Below are 11,385 nucleotides of genomic sequence, written 5' to 3' on the forward strand. Positions count from 1 at the left end.
GGGAGGGAAAACCGGTTTCAAACCGGATCGGATTTTGGCTGAATTCGGATCGCCATTCACATCATCAACCGGATCGGATTTGGATCGGATCCGAGGTTTGTGCATCTCTAGTCACTCACTCATGCATCCACCCATAGAAAAATATTTATCTATTTATTTTTTCAAAAAATAAGGTGAAACACACATTTTCATTCCAAACCTTTACACCACTATAAAAAGCATGCTTGAGATGCTAATTAATTAGGCAGGTGCAAAGAGAAGTATATTTACAGTTCTCAAATGGCTTCAAGCATTAATGATGAGAGTTCACTGTTCAACTTCGTTGTGAAAGAAGGCAATGGTGTCAAAGATCTGGTGGACTCAGAGCTCACGGAGGTACCACGTTTGTACATCCAACCACCTTACCTGAGAATCGACAAGAAACAAACAACCGCATCATCTGAAAGCATGACCATTGATCTATCAGAGCTCGATGGTCCTAATCATGATCATATCGTCAAGGATATTGTCTATGCTGCTGAAAATCTAGGATTCTTTCAAGTGACAAACCATGGTGTGCCATTAGAGCTCCTGGAGTCGCTTAAAAATGCAGCACACCAGTTTTTTGGCCAACCATCTGAAAAGAAGGCGGTGTATCTCAAGGGGGTGAGCCTTAGTCCGATGGTCCAGTATGGGACGAGCTATTTTCCCGAGAAAGAGAAGGTTTGGCAATGGAGGACTTTGTTAACATGACATACACCAACGATGTCGTTGCCCTGAAGTTTTGGCCTAATGAATGCAAGTAAAAACCCTCCCTAGTCTTTGAGTGTCTGCGGGCACCTTATGCTCAAAATTTTCTGCTAACTATCCCTATTGATGGTCTTGGCTAGCATATGTCTCCTGTGGAGTACCGAACTATCCTTCGTTACCGCCTCATGATTCCCATATTCCCAATTGACGAGATATGCCCAGTTTGCCGCAAGGCATGTTTGGATACCTTTGGGGACCATGCGGTTCATTGTAGAGAGCTCCCTGGTTTCAAGTATAGACATGATGTGGTTCGGGATGTTCTCTTTGATGCTTGTCGGCGTGCTGATATTTCTGTGAAGAAAGAAGCGCCAGTGAACTTTTTGACGGACACGCAGGATGGAAGGTCCACACTTAGACCGGCTGACATTTTGGTCTTTGGATGGATAGGAGGGAAGCATGCGTGCGTGGCTCTTACTGGGGTCTCTCCTCTCGTTGGTTTGAGGAGCAGAGGTTTCACAGCTGGGCATGCCGCTTTGAAAGCCGCTGCGTGTAAAGTGGTAAAATACGAGACTGCATGTATAGAAAACCAACATGCGTTTGTACCTTGTGCATTCGATACATTTGGTTTTCTCGCACCAGAGGCGGTGGAGCTCCTTAATAGAGTCCAACGGGTCATACATTTTAATGTCATATCTCCTAAATCCACAAATGTTGTTTTCAAAAGAATTGGTTTTGCCATCCAGAAAAGCTAGCGGCGCAGCTTTTTGCCCGTTTGTCTTCAATGTATTGAACTATATAACTTGTATTAAATCAATTATGTTAATCGGTTTCATTGCTCATCATTTTTCCATATTCGGCTTCATAATCGATAGCAATTTATATAGTCGTCCATCATTCACTTCCGAATTTAATGTTATATATGTGTGTGTGTGTTTATTAATTAATTTTAAATTTAATCTTGAAGGAAAGTAGCGCTCGAGTACTTAAAATTAAGACATCAAAAGAGATGGTGAAAAGGCTATTAAAAGCACTAATGGAAGGCCTGGGCCCTGGGAGTGAAACTAGTCGATTCAAGACTTGATGCTCTTATAGGTTTGAGGATGGTCCACATGAACTTCTACCCGACTTGTCCAAACCCCGAGCTAACTATTGGCGTTGGGCGTCACTTGATATTTGCATGCTAACAGTGCTTTTACAAGATGACTTTGGCGGATTATACGTGAATATAAAGGGTGAAAACCCATTACAAGGAAATGAAAAGTGGATCGAGATTCCACGCATCCATGGTGCTCTTGTCATCAACGTTGGTGATAGCCTGTTTGTTAAATTTCATGCCGTGATAACTTGTATTTTATAATGAAGCTATACTTTATAAGTAATACCGATTAATCGAATAGTCCAAAGCAACTTATTATTCGAATTCTTGTCATCAACTTTGCTGGTGTTTTCATGATAGATTTTAAGCAACGTGACCTTTATGAGAAAGTTCCTTATGAAGGAAAAAAGGTCCTACAATTTGCGTACATATAATCTAATTCTCGTGTGTACGTAAGCTTTTCCACACCATTTTTTTTTTGTAATAAATTATTTAATTACTAATAATAAATAAAAAGTACCATTAAGGTCTTCTTTGATAACCATACATGTCTATGTGTCTATGTGCATGCACATAATGAACCCATTTCAAGTTTATGAGAACTCAGTTGATCAGTATACAATTTCATGAACAATGGCTCTTTCTATTGGAAAATAAATATTACTAATTCAGATACGATGTTCTTAATCACATCGATGCGACGTACGATGCTCACAAAAAACAACGAATCCATAATGGAAGAAAGTCAATTCCATTGTTAAAACGTGGATCTACTCCACCATCTCTCAAGCCCTCCTTAACATGATCTTAAGAAAGACACAATGGCTAACTCTAGAAAAACTATTACACGATAACAAAAAAAATAAAAAATCGAATTGAATAGTGAACTCCAAAACATCTCCCATGAGTCATCTTTCCGCCACCACATATTGTGCAAAGACCAAAAGTACAACCAATACTCTTAAGAATCTTGACTTTGAATCCGCCATTCCGAACAAGCATCTAGTCATATACACGATCAATGGCATATCTTCTTGTTTTAAGTACATTGCAAGCATCATCCAACATCGGTCTCTGTTACTGTCTATCACATAAACCCGCTATGTTACTATTTGACGAACAATGGATGCTCCACTCCAAACCATCTCAACAATCTACTCATGTTGATCACTCTTTATCACCCATAATTTTACATGTCGGAAACACAGATCAAACTGGCAAAATTTTCCGACGAAATGATCACCAGATACCTCCAAACCGTTGACAACAACAATAGAATGACAACAGTCAGCAATGACCTACAAACTATCCATCTTGTTAGGTTTTTATTTCGCTACTAAGATACCATCATTGCCAAAAGTAGTGGCCAAACATCTCCGACTGTAGCCTCATCGATAGGAGATAGCCCACATGATAGGTGCAACATCTTGTTGTTGGGCTCCTTACCTCACCCGTCAGCCACCTAATCAAAGCCCAATAGCCCACTATGTTCCTGGATCGAACACACCTAATGGACATATTTTTACTACCTAATCTCAGACTCTGTGGACTTGGATTCAACCAGATCAGCCCGAATTATTAATTCATTTTTATTGCAATGTCACTAAATGGCTCGGGCATGGTAGAATGGGTCATGGACTGATCATGTGCATTCAAGCATAGGTATACTTACTTCCACTCTTGATAGACATGACTTACATTCTTTCCTTGTTGGAAATTGGTCTTGTAATGACCATATACCATTCCGATTTTCCTATCTCCAATCTGTACCAACCTCTTCCTTTCATAAATGTCCTTATACCCCATAAATGATAAAATATCTTATATATGTGTGTACATTTACTCTTCGAAAGCAATGTTCAATCGGATTTGAAGAATTTGGTTAGATTGTTAAGGATTACGGGACCCTCCAACCTCTAATATGTTGTGATAATGAAGGCATGCACTTACCGGTTGTTTCATCCCATCCATAAGTCTTCATATCATCAATCTTGTATCTTTGGCATCAACGAATCGGTCATCCCAGAGATTGAGTCATAAAGTCTTTAATTTCCAATAATTTCATTCATGTAATAAAGATGTTTCTAATGTTCAATGTCCATCATGTCAACTAGAAAAACACATCAAACATCCCTTTAGTCATTCTAATTCTATTGTTGTTAACTCATTTGAACTATACATTTTGACTAGTAGACATCACCTATTCCCAACGTTAGTGGTTTGCACTATTATGTGATTTTTCTAGACCACTATACTAATTATCTATGAGTTACCCCATTAAAACAAAAATAAGATGTTTATTCCAAATTTATTGAATTCTCAAACTATGTCACAACTCACTTTGGAGAACCAATCAAATCCTTCCAATGTGACAACATGGGGAGTATGACAACTAACAACTTCAAGACATTTTTCTACAACTGGAAGTCAATTCCATTTCTCATGTTTGTATATGTCCCAACAAAATGGGAAATATGAACATATGATTCAAACTATCAACAACACCAAGTACAGTCTTCTATTTCAAGGTCATTAACCCCTCACTTATTGGGTGGAAGCTCTCCACATAACCACTCACTTACTAAATATCATCCCTTTCATCTTCATACAAAATGAAATACCACATTATCACATCTTTAAACGTTACCTACCTTACTCTTATCTTCGTGTCATATGAGATCTATGTTATCCCATATCACCCCCTCACATATAATCTCACCTTATACATCACATTTTATCTTGGTTACGATTTCATCATCTCGAATTTCATTGTCTATGTTTCTCCACTCACAAAATCACAATCTCTCAAAACGTCAAATTTGATGAATCCATATTTCCCTTTAGGTCGATCACACCAAATGACTCTCCACACTATGTGTTTCTTGATGACACCACTAAACACTATCATTTCTTTCTTTAATCCGCCACTCCTTCGTTTGTGGGTGTTTTGACGTTGGATATGTACACACACATGTTGGATATATATATATATATATATATATATATATATATATATATCCTGTAATACTTTTGGACAGGTAATGGAAATTGGAAAATATTCAATAATAAGAAGAAGCATGTCAGTGGTTTCTAATGACAAGGAGTGATAAAATCGATTGTGTTGAGGTCTTGTGGAACTGGAATCATGATTTGATCTAGGGTTTGTGAGTGTCCTGTACTATTCTTTAATCTATTAAAACAAAGGTACGGGAAAAGAAAAAACATAAATGTACTATATAAAATATAATTTTGTTTTTATTAATCCATATTTGGTTTTTGAGTGTGCTCTGAATAAAGAATTTTAAACCATCACCCAATAACCACCCCTCCCCCATATTAACCCGATAACAAAACTAATCCCGATTAAATTGAACCTACAAGCCCAGATAAGATCATAGTTATCTACATCGCAGACACAATCTACTTTGCAAAACCCTCAAAGCTCCAAGATTTTTTATGACTTTATTCAAAATTTGAAGTTCTTGGGAGCATTTCAAGCACCACCCCCGTCAAGGAACATTCTTGATTGTTTGAATGCACAAGCTCAAACGACAAGGAGTGTTTACTGGGGGGGGGGGGGACATAACTTGAGAGTTGCCTACATCACATGCAAGTTATCTATTAACAACATACGTTAGTTGAGCTTGATATCCATATATGGAGATCAAGAAGACAGTCACCGCCTCCAAAACAATAATATGGATTGAGAGTCGATGATGAATAACTAAGATCCTTGCAATTGATTTCCATAACATGTTTGAAGATTAGATGATTAGGAAAACGTTAATTGATTTCAAACTGGATTTAAAGGTTGGTGGCAATGACCTAGATTGACCATAAATGGGTGTTGATGAGATGAAGAGAATGGGTGGATGAAGGTTAGGTATTAGGGGTTCTTACTGGAGGAAATAATGGATAGGATTTGGTGGCAACGGGCGACGAAGGATGGTGTGGTTGTGGAGGGCTGCGAGGGAGGCTGAGTAAGCACAAGTGCAATGCTTGAGAGAGAGAGAGAGAGAGAGAGAAAGAGAGAGAGAGAGAGAGAGAGAGGGGGGGGTCAATATAGGGACGAATCATGCATGATTTTGAAACCAAGCCATTCACATTTAAAAAAAGTTTGGGTATGACCTTGTGAAAAAGCACATGGAATATTTATATAATTTTATCTAAAATTTATCTTGATAATGTTCTAAAAGGTATGAATTATATGCAATTTAGTTTGAGGTTATTTACAACATCCCCAATTTCACAGTCAGAAAAAACCGATTTGTTTAATCTTATTTAAAAGCCATATTATCTTTTTTGAGAAATAACTCCCAAAAAACATGATAATGATATTATCAAAGTATTTATAAAGAAATATTTCTTATTTATATTAAAACATTGGGATGTAATCGTCAATATAGAAATATAAGCATAACGAAATATTACAAGCCTTACAATAAATAAGCTAGTGGCCTAATACTCCTTGAATCTCTCGGTATGATGTATCTTTAATATCGTTACCTGTGATATAATAAACTGAGTAGGGTGAGTACATAGGGTTTTCAACCCACAATAATATAATTAATAATTTTAATCATCAAACAATTAACCCAATTTCCCAACCCCATTATCTTTTTTATTCTTAGGGATCCACCCTAAGGATCATCTATGCTGATAGTACTACTTCCGGGATTCCTCCATGATACTTGTCAGTAGGTTTCTTCTATATTTATTCCTAAGGATTTATCCTAGGGATCATCTTCTTTGTCGACAATATTGTTATAAAGAGTCCACCCACAATACATGTCAATGAGTTTTAGAGTACATCTGATGAACACATGGTTCATAACCACCTACAGGTTGCGAGCCTGCTAGCGTTCCACTGGACTGTCTAGAATAGTTTATGGTTGTCATGTATAATCTGCTAGATGATGTCATCTTTAAAGTCAAGGCCTTTTATCATCTATTTCATCTTTAATCTCCCATCTACTATATCATCTTTCATCTATAATCATCTATACCATCTTTCTGTTGGATAAGGTGTCTAAGTCCATAACTATATTTGGTATGTACTTGACCCGACCCGGCATGGTCCATTTGGTTTGCATGGCATCATGCATTTGGATAAACTAAATGAGGGAAATAACACTTGTGGTTTATTAATATATTATAAGTTCTAATATATTAATAGTATTATTTAATTAGTATTGATCAAGAATTAATTTGGAATTAATTAAGTGATCAAAAGATGACTAATTAAATATATGGGTTGATTATGTAAATCATCCATAACTTGTATAGTGGACTAAAAGGCTCCATGGATTATCAAGTTGAGTTAAACCCATAGGATACTCCATGGGAGTTACAAACCCATGGGTTATGGAAATGAAGAGTCATATCACATTAGGGTTTACATGGTGTAACCCTAGATGTGAAACACTATATAAAGAACACAATACTCACCAAAATCGGCTACACACTAAGAACTAGAGAGGGCAAGTCGATTTATACAAGTGTTATACATACTCTAAAGTTAATCCAAAGCATTTGGTGTTGTGTGAAGCATTTGAGACATCACACTTGGGGTGCTAGGCTCTCAAGGTTTTCAAGGAATCAAATCAACTACAAAGTATGTAATTCTAGCCATCTTTTATATTAAAAGTTCCCCATGTATGCTAGATAGGATTATGAACCTTGGAAATCATATTTTGCATATATTTTAGACAAACATAGATCCAAGGTTTTCTAAGGTTGCATGTACACTTAGGGGTGTTAGAATGCTCATAACCCATCAGTGGTATCAGAGCCTAGGCTTGTTTGTTAAATACTTGATGCAAAATAGTGGGAAAAAATCGATTTTTGAGCTGTCTGCACAGGGGACTCGACAAGTCCAAGTGAAAATGCAACCAACTCGGCGAGTCAGTTCGTGCACTCGACGAGTTGGCCAGACAGAGTGCAGAATTTCGATTTTTGCTGCTAGAAATGGACTAGAAACATTTCCCTAAATTGTTTTGGTGTTGTAAAACTTGTTTTAGATGGTGTAATGGTTGTTCTAATCCATTTACAATGGCTAATATCATTTTTTCATGATCTTGTGTGTTCATATTTTCTTGAAACTTTGATATGAATATTCATGTTCTTATGAGTTTTTTGATAGATCATAGGAATTACTTGTTTAAATGTTTAATTCATGACCTTTATGTGTTTTAATAGAGTCCATAACTTGTCCTCAAGTTATGGATAACCAAAAGTCTCTTTGTGTTAAAAGCCATTAGAAGAACACATAAGTTATAAAATGAAGAGTCTTCATTTTAATAACGCATAAGTTATGAATTGAAGAGTTTTGTTAAGTTACAAAACATGCCCTCAAGTTTTGGAACATGTAAAGTCATCTAGTAAACTTTAGTTCTAACCCCTAGATTTAAAAAAAAAAATCAACCCTTATAATTTTTAATTATAAGTTTATATATATATATATATATATATATATATATATATATATATATATATATATATATATATATAGGGTTAAGTTCAAATGAGAACAGTATTTAATGTGAGAACGTGAGAACACTACTTTATGTTACTATTCTACTATGAATTTTGTATATACAACGATATGACATTATTCATCAACAAATATACGAATAATCACACATTAATATTCATATTAAAATTTTGTATGTATAACTTTATGACATTATTCATCACCGAATATATGAACACTCACATATTTAACATGCACATTAGAATTTATTAAATTACTACACATATATATATAAAATTTATAGTAAAATAGCAATATAAAATTGAATATATTCGTATTATAAGTAGTACAATAGTATACATATTAAATTCATAGTAGAATAGTAACATAAAGTAGTATTCTCACGTTCTCACATTAAATAGTGTTCTCATTTGACCTTAACCCTATATATATATATATATATATATATATATATATATATATATATATATATATATATATATATATAAGAGCAAGTCGTCTTACCATAAGTAGGCCTCATTCACGAAGCCGGTCTATAAGGGGGGGGGGGGGTATAAGGTTGCTTTCTATAAAGTGGCAGCTTAATGGGTGTCCACTCTCAGCCACTGCTTCCTTGATCGGTGGAGGGTCGTTAGCCGAACGGGTAGGACAAGGACTTATAAATTCTCATTAAAATTATGATGAATATTAGAAAGTAACTAAATGTTTTTATTAAACTCCCAATCTTAGTTACTTTAGGAAAATGTGAATAAGGTGTTAATCCATGAAATTACACTTTACACTTTGATTAAGTCGTTAGTGGAGCATGTGTGGTTAACCGACACACTAACTTGGACATAACAAGGTAGGTAAAGGGTGACTTAAAGTTTATTATATGTAGGTGGAGCATGTGTGGTTAACCGACACATCGATTGAGTGATAAACTTTAAGGGTACCAAGTGATTTGCATGGTTACTTCACACCTCGTTTTGTGATCCTCGGTATCCCAGTCACAAAACTTGGAGGGCACACTCGAGATTGAAACATGCCTTTGAAAATTTCATTGAATCTCAAAACAATCTAGGAATTTCTAAGAACCAATTAAAAAAAACCTAATAATTTATATTTCGTTTTTTTTGGTAGAAATTGGTGAATTGTCATTCACCTACCTTTCAAATATGTTATAGCTTAGATTACGGCATACCTATTCTAAGTTATGATAAATTGTGATTGGATCCTAGCCTTAATATTACATTTGGGTGTTTTATTAAGGACTATCTTGATATCTAAACTAAACTAGTTCTCTTCTTTTTCAGATGTCTTCCAACAACACTGCTTCTGGCTCAAACCCTACTGGCTCCTTCTCCCTTATGAACCTATGTGGGAGGGTCATCTTCGATGGTTCCAACTTTATGGATTGGATCCGGAACATCAGGATGGTGACTCATTACGAGGACAAAGAATATGTCCTCGACAAGGAGCTAAAGGAGATCGATGAGTCCACTACTACTCCCCAGGAGATCGCTGACTTTCGGACACATGAAAGAGATGCCACCAAAGTGGCATGCATCATGATGGCCACCACGAAAACTGAACTCCAGAAGTCCTATAAGGACTACTACCCTTTTGAGATACATCAAGATATGATGGAAATATACCATCAGAGTGCTCGTCAAGAGCGGTATGAAATAATCTCCTCCATGATAACAACCAGGGTGAAGGATGGAGAATCCGTCACGAGCCACATGCAGAAAATGAAAAGGTATGTGGATCGTTCGCTGAAGCTTAATGTGAACTTCCCCGAGGAGCTTGCAATAGATATCATTTTGCACTCCTTACCCTCGTGTTATCATCAATTCTGCATGACATACCACATGAATAAGGAAGAAGTCACACTCAGCAAACTTCAGAGACTCCTAAATACCGCAGAAACAGGTCTTAAAGGTAATTCGGTTGTTAACACTCCTACTCCTACTCCAAACTCCGCCCCTGTCTTGGCAATCAGGAAAGGTAGAGGGAAGAAGAGGAAGAGCTCTTCGAAGGGTACCAAGGCTAGGACCCTTGATGGTTCTTCTTCAAGTGGAACCAAGAAAGGTTTCGTCACTCCTTTTTCTGACCCAAAAGAGGCTGAATGCTTCTATTGCCATGAAAAGCCGCATTGGAAGCGGAACTGACCAAAGTACTAGCAAGATGTGAAGGATGGGAAAGTTAAACCCGACCATGCAGGTATTTACACTATTCTATCTAATAACTCGTCCTATTCTAACTCTTGGGTCCTTGATACCGGTTGTGGTATTCATATATGTTCTGATTTGCAAGGACTAAGAAGAAGTGAGAATGTGGAGCATGGAAAGATAAACTTGATCATGGGGAATAGGAAAACTTCACCTGTCACCAATATTGGAGTTTATTCTTTGTTGCTAAGTAGTGGGTTTACTTTAGATTTGAATAAATGTTGTTATTCACCAGAAATGACAAGAAATATTGTTTCCTTTTATGCTTTGTACAAACAAGGGTTTACCTTTTCTTTTGATAATGAAATTGGTGGAATAAATGCTTTCATTAATAATGTTCTTTATTTTAAAGCATTACCTTGTGATGGTGTGTATGAAACTGTATCTGTTGTAGATAATCTAGGAAATAATGTCTTGTGTATTGATTCTTCGAATAATAATAACTTGGATAAAGCATCATTATGGCATTGTCGACTTGGACATATGAGAAAGAAATACATAGGCCAACTCCAAAAGGATGGAGTCTTGGAGTCATTTGACCTAAAGTCAGATGATAGTTGTTGTCACACCCCCAAACCAGACGGCGGAAACGTTCGGGGGTGGATGACTTCATGTACAGTATCATAACAACGAGTATAATAGTGAAGAAAGCAAACACAACCATCATCAATATAATTGAAAGAGTTACATCATAGAGTAAGTTTACATGTTTCAAAATCAATTACATTATAATGAAAAAATAAGTTTTGAATTTAATGCCTTAGCGTCCCGTCCTCGAAAGCAATTGATTACCTGTTTAATGATTTCCTGAGAATACAAGTTGTTTGAAAAAGTTTCAACACAAAGGTTGGTGA

At 36.3% G+C, this 11,385-nt stretch overlaps 1 pseudogene; it reads left to right on the forward strand.

Annotated features, from left to right (window-relative positions):
• Nucleotides 1–279: 279 nt before the first annotated feature.
• Nucleotides 280–2,630, forward strand: LOC145063846 (scopoletin 8-hydroxylase pseudogene; annotated as a pseudogene).
• Nucleotides 2,631–11,385: the final 8,755 nt, after the last annotated feature.

This window comes from Lactuca serriola, chromosome 7 (assembly GCF_051521515.1).
Source record: "Lactuca serriola cultivar US96UC23 chromosome 7, Lser_US96UC23_V15, whole genome shotgun sequence".
Taxonomy (NCBI): domain Eukaryota; kingdom Viridiplantae; phylum Streptophyta; class Magnoliopsida; order Asterales; family Asteraceae; genus Lactuca; species Lactuca serriola.